The 6,980-nt window shown below is 33.5% G+C and overlaps 2 protein-coding genes across 2 annotated transcripts in view; both read left to right on the top strand.

Moving 5' to 3' along the window:
• The window catches only part of LOC106473553 (probable phenylalanine--tRNA ligase, mitochondrial), a 31,371-nt gene that overhangs the window by 21,452 nt on the left and 2,939 nt on the right, over positions 1-6,980 (top strand). The gene's annotated exons all lie outside the window — the stretch shown is intronic.
• Positions 272-6,980, top strand: part of LOC106473555 (DNA repair protein RAD50-like) — a 10,194-nt gene continuing 3,485 nt past the window's right edge. Inside the window, exon 1 of the mRNA XM_013934240.2 lies at positions 272-462. The gene's annotated coding sequence lies outside the window, so the exon portion shown is untranslated. The remainder of the gene's footprint in view (positions 463-6,980) is intronic.

The following is a 6,980-nucleotide window of genomic DNA, read 5'->3' as shown; positions in this document are numbered from 1 at the left end:
CTAACACACAATCATACAACAGCTGTTCTTAACTACAGACTAACACACAACCATATGTGTGTTAGATCTGTAGTTAAGAACAGCTGTTGTTGTATGGTTGTATGTTAGTTCTGTAGTTAAGAACAGCTGTTGTATGGTTTATATTTACACCCCAAACTTTTTAATATAAATGCTTAAATATCCGTTAAATGTTAAGTGATTAATTGACCAATAAGATATTACTATTGTCTAAATGATAAGTTAAAGAATCACTTGCACGCTGGAAATGAATGATTGATAATTTTTACGTCATAATTACGTCAGACTGTAAAATGTAGAGTATAGTGTAACGTGCGCAAAGGAATCCCGAAGTTAAAGAACCCTGACATTCGGAAGATCTCTCAATGTTTTTATGGTCCAGCAGAGCGTGCGTGTGAAGAAGAACCAGACTGCCAGTTTACAGACACGATTTGAAACTAGAAGGTATGGCAGGGTAATTTTGTTTCATTTTAACTTTCCTGAATTTCACAGGTCCGTATGACCGTGACAAACCTTGCCCCGAATTTCAAAAGAATATTACAAAATTGAAATAATTCAGCCTCTACTTAATTTACTTCAAATTTCTTGAGCTATTCCACAGTATATTAATTTGGAATTATTTCAACGACCTTTTTCTTTTTCTTTTTTTAGTGATTGACACAAAAAAATGAGCGAGAATAGTCAAATTGTACATCAAGAAATATTTAATTATTATTTTTATCTAATTCATATTTAAATTCATAACAGTTTTCAACCACACTACTTTTAGGTTTTAGTGTTAATTTGAAACTTTTTAGGCTTGTTTTTGTGAAGAATGAATGCTGAAGTAACGTTTTTTTTATATATATATATATATGAAATTCACTTTTCTGACTGTGTAAGGGCTACCTTAACTTTCTCCAATTCAGACCTGCGCAGACCCGGGTTTCTTACCACTGATTCTGCTTCACTGGGATTTAGATCCTTGTTTCGGGAATGATTATGTTATGAATTTCTTACCACGCACAGACGGTTTGGTTTGTTTAGAATTTCGCGCAAAGCCACACGGGGCTATCTGCGCTAGCAGTTCCTAATTTAGCAATGAAAGACCAGAGGAAAGGCAGCTAGCCGTCATCACCTACCGCCAACTCTTGGTCGACTCTTTTACTAACGAACAGTGGGATTTGCAGCCTTATTATAACGCTCCCACCGAAAGGGCGAGCATGTTTTGTGGGACGGGGATTCAAAACCCGCGGATTGCGAGACGAGCGCCCGAACCACCGCACAGTTTGGTGTCAAGAGAGTCCAAGTTTAATTAAGTCTATCATATTCGTGATTCGATGTGACTGACAGTTTCGTGTCTATATAATAAAACCGGAACGTTTTGTACGTCCTTAGAACGTTTCTCAGGACACCGGGACAAACGACCAGAAAACGTTAAAACAAGGACGTCTGGTCATCCTACGTATACCTCAGGGTATAATGTTAGATTAAGCTTTCAGAAAAAAGGGTCATTTGCACGTGCTATCCACACCAAGAGTAACAACGCGTAATTTAAATATTCGTTAAGAAATTACAACATTTACTATTGATAAAAAAATGATAAAAGTAACAACCTTTTTATTGTAAAAACATTGTTTGTTTGTTGTAAAGCATAAAGCTGATTTTTAATAGTGTTAACCCTCAGACTAAACACCGAGTTTTTTTTTGGGGGTGGGCAAAAAGAAACTTGTAAGAAGCACTTAAGAAAACGTAGAAGAAAAACTGGTAACAACACGTACAGTAATTTACATAATTATCATTACACCAACATGATGAGTTTTGGTATTATGCGAAGGGTCTCATCGGCACTGTATTATCACACATCTTCCTTTGCTTTCAATGAGGAGTTATTGGAATTATTGTATGCTTGTACAGATGTTTTTCTTGTAAAAACCGTATATACATTACTGGTGAACCAAAAGTAATGTTTGGTAAAGTTTCATTCTTCAACAAAGACCTCAAATCCATAGGCCATCGGTGATATTAATAACCACTTGTCTACATTAGGAAGCACGAGGGAGACTCCCGGGTCAGTTTTGGTTCTGTTAAGACAACTGATCACGAACAGCTGCAATATACGAAAGCACCACTGTGTAGACCGGTATGGAGGTTGACCTACTCATCTGTATATTTAGCTGTACTAAACTAAGTCCGATATTCTCAGAACCCAAGAACAGCTAAAATTATGAAACAACTACAGTCTAGTGTGATTATTATGACAAATATTAGGCCTAAACTCATTAGAATATCTGCATTCTACTCTTACAGTGCCTGATGTCCCTAAGCTGTGCAGCACGTGTTTACCTAACGGGACATCAACCATGGACCCTCGGGTTCACAGTCCGGGCATGCTAGCCACTAATATATCAGTTACGTAGAATAACAGTGAATATCATCATAAATGAACACAATATTTAATATCGTGTAATCTTCGTAAAGATAAGTTTTATATAATAAAAACTTAGATAATGTAATATGTCTTTGCTCTAAATCAAACAAACAAACCTTATGTGTAAGTAGTTGAGTAACTTTTTATGATATTATTTATTTGATCAAGTAATGCCTACATTGAACGGTTTAGTACAAGCACGTGCTTTTAACACACTGAATATACCCAATCAGAAACAAACCAAACAGCTTTTATTTAATAAATGACTTACAATATATTATTAAAACATTTGGATGTAATGACGATACTTTTAATTTCCATTGTAGCCCTTATCTGAAATATATACGTAATTATGACGTAAAAATTATAAACCATTCATTTCCAGCGTGCAAGTGATTCTTTAACTTTCATTTAGACAATAGTAATATCTTATTGGTCAATTAATCACTTAACATTTAACGGATATTTAAGCATTTATATTAAAAAGTTTGGGGTGTAAATATATACACATAAGGTTTGTTTGTTTGATTTAGAGCAAAGACATATTACATTATCAAAGTTTTTATTATATAAAACTTATCTTTACGAAGATTACACGATATTAAATATTGTGTTCATTTATGATGATATTCACTGTTATTCTACGTAACTGATATATTGGTGGCTAGCATGCTCGGACTGTGAACCCGAGGGTCCATGGTTGATGTCCCGTTAGGTAAACACGTGCTGCACAGCTTAGGGACGTCAGGCACTGTAAGAGTAGAATGCAGATATTCTAATGAGTTTAAGCCTAATATTTGTCATAATAATTACACTAGACTGTAGTTGTTTCATAACTTTTAGGTTTAATATTTGTCATAATAATCACACTAGACTGTAGATGTTTCATAATTTTTAGGTCTGATATTTGTTATAATAATCATACTAGACTGTAGTTGTTTCATAATTTTTAGGCCTAATATTTGTCATAATAATCAAACTAGACTGTAGTTGTTTCATAATTTTAGGCCTAATATTTGTCATAATAATCACACTAGACTGTAGTTGTTTCATAATTTTTAGGCCTAATATTTGTCATAATAATCACACTAGACTGTAGATGTTTCATAATTTTAGGCCTAATATTTGTCATAATAATCAAACTAGACTGTAGTTGTTTCATAATTTTTAGGCCTAATATTTGTCATAATAATCACACTGGACTATAGATGTTTCATAATTTTTAGGTTTAACATGAGGAAAGAAGTCTTAGTTCTATTATTTTTTATTGTTATTGCTTTTAATACACCCATATTATGACAGGTAAAATCTGTACTGTTTTTTGCATGTTGACCGTGGATAATATTCCTATATTAAGATAGTTTATTTAAATTATGTTTTCACTATCTTTGTTATACAAATTCTAAATACCTTTTTTTTCCTACATTCGAATTTAGCCATGCAATACCGTAAACTTATTGATGTCCCACCGGTGGACAATAAATCCATTGATAATGTAATACACGTTTGGCCGACAACGTAATAAATATAATACGTCATTAACTGGGTGAGAAATTCACCCCAAATTAACTTTTGTTTTTTTTTTTTTTGTTTACCAAGTCGACTTTTTGCGGGCGTCTCAAAATGGCGTCATTAGAGAACAATTAACTACTGAAAAGTAAACTGTCAGGGTTGACACTCCAATGCAGAAATGTACTAAAGGTCGTTTCTTATAAGTCACTTATAAAGTTTTGTTAATTGGCATCTCTTTGTTTATTTGTTAATTTACAGAGTTCTTGTTCCACTTCCTTCAGCTCTATGAAGGTTGGTTGTTGTTAAGCCCTAAGATACACGATGGGTGCATCACAGGTATTGTTTAAATTAAACACGAGCCTATAAAATATCTTATTTATATTTATTAAATAGAAATAAATGACAAGATTCAACGATGCAGAATTAAGCAGTATGTAAATTATAAACATTCTTACACAACTATGATCTATTGATGTATTTGCTTGCTTGTTTGTAGTTAAGCGCAATATGAGTCTTCAGACTTACCGCTGCGCCATCTGTAGTCTAAGGCGTATTTCCTTGCAAATACGAGTGATTGAGTATGGTAACTTCTCAAATGTAGATAGAAATGTCACTGAAAATATAAATTTTGGCTTGCTCGAATCAGAATATGACGGTTTGGCGTCAGTCATAAATTTGTTTTAAATCTTATTACATTATCTGTTAAAGTCACGGCTAACTTTTATCACGTTACCGGTTGTAACATTCATTTCCACACTTATCAACCCTGACTTTAATATTCAGTCATAAATCCATCGTAAGTTTCTCCGATGTCACGTATATAAATCCTACACATCCCAAACCAGTGACTTTAGTTTTAACCTGTTTAGAAGTTGTGCGTTCAATTTCCCACAATAGGTACTCGGGTAATTGTTGTAATGAATTTTTGAAATCTATAAAATAATGATTCTCTTCTGCAGCTTTTGGGGGGAGTAATAAATAAATTTGACCCTTTCTCATCATATGACAAATGGAAGTCTGAAAAATTACGAGTTACATCGTCCCATTGTTCCAAAAACGTTTATTTTTTTTAAGGCCATTGAATATACGTAACTCTTTAACTTTAATGTAAGCATTATTATTTATCATAGCTGACAATTGTAATTTTCAAATGTGTACGGTAAAGGCTTCGAAATAACGTATACGAGGAACTAAAAAAAGCTTTTTGCTTTCTGTGTTTGCAGCAACGTGATTGGTTGACGTAGTTCACCAAGTACTTCCTGGTTGTTGGCGGACGTGGTGAATTGTCTCGTAAATAGATAGTGTTTTGGTGGAAAGATATTTTGATTGTTCACATCTTATATATAGACTTTGGGAAACACTTTATAATTTGTCGAACAAACATAGTTTAAATAAACTATCTTAATTAAGGAATATGCTACACGATCAACATGCAAAAATCAGTACAGATTTTAACTGAATAAAGTTTAAAAAATGTTAACGTCTGTCCAGGTAAAACACACGACTTTAATCAGTCGCAAGTTCTCTTCCTACATACATACGTACAGACACAAGAAGGAAAGGGCGACGAGGGCTGGCCGATCGGGTTGAGACTGTATATTTTCCTAACTTTGTTGCATCATCGGGGCTGTCTTAACACAAATTTGCCGAATCTTTGTTTTGGAGTGCATAATACGGATAGTTTAATAATAAAAAAACCATGACTTGGCCCTGAAGTACATATAATATCTGTAATCTGGTAGGATTTTTATCAATGATATTAGGCCTAAAAATTATGAAACATCTACAGTCTAGTGTGATTATTATGACAAATATTAGGCCTAAAAATTATGAAACATCTACAGTCTAGTGTGATTATTATGACAAATATTAGGCCTAAAAATTATGAAACATCTACAGTCTAGTGTGAGTATTATGACAAATATTAGGCCTAAAAATTATGAAACATCTACAGTCTAGTGTGATTATTATGACAAATATTAGGCCTAAAAATTATGAAACATCTACAGTCTAGTGTGATTATTATGACAAATATTAGGCCTAAAAATTATGAAACAACTACAGTCTAGTGTGATTATTATAACAAATATTAGACCTAAAAATTATGAAACATCTACAGTCTAGTGTGATTATTATGACAAATGTTAAACCTAAAATGAAACAACTACAGTCTAGTGTGATTATTATGACAAATATTAGGCCTAAAAATTATGAAACAACTACAGTCTAGTGTGATTATTATGACAAATATTAAACCTGTAACCTGGTGGATAACAGTCGAACTTGAGTAACTCGTGAAAAGGTAAATAAATCTTTAACCCTAGTGAATATATATCGTCGTTACTTCATTGTGAGATCAGAATGTTTTAACCAATACTGGGTCAAAGGTTTGCCACAAAGTTTAAAATAAAATAAACTGTCAGGTGACTGTAGAAAATATTTCAAAACGAAGTTGCAAAGAACAACATATTATGATATATTACACCTTAAGGATATAGAAGGTGTGAGTAGAAGGTGGTGGTTATGTTAAATTTTCAGGCTGCTTATACTTGGTGGTGGTTACATAAAAAAAATTCGGGTACATGCTTGGTCGATTGATAGTACAATAATCACCAGTTACTGACATCACAGTCTTTCTGGGATCACTGATAGTACAATAATCACCAGTTGTTGACATCACAGTCTTTCTGGGATCACTGATAGTACAATAATCACCAGTTGTTGACATCACAGTCTTTCTGGGATCACTGATAGTACAATAATCACCAGTTGTTGACATCACAGTCTTTCTGGGATCACTGATAGTACAATAATCACCAGTTACTGACATCACAGTCTTTCTGGTATGACTGATAGTACAATAATCACCAGTTGTTGACATCACAGTCTTTCTGGTATCACTGATAGTACAATAATCACCAGTTACTGACATCACAGTCTTTCTGGAATCACTGATAGAACAATAATCACCAGTTACTGACATCACAGTCTTTCTGGAATCACTGATAGTACAATAATCACCAGTTACTGACATCACAGT

Source organism: Limulus polyphemus, unplaced genomic scaffold (genome assembly GCF_000517525.1).
Source record: "Limulus polyphemus unplaced genomic scaffold, Limulus_polyphemus-2.1.2 Scaffold6273, whole genome shotgun sequence".
NCBI lineage: Eukaryota > Metazoa > Arthropoda > Merostomata > Xiphosura > Limulidae > Limulus > Limulus polyphemus.
This window is presented reverse-complemented; position numbering and strand designations above follow the sequence as displayed.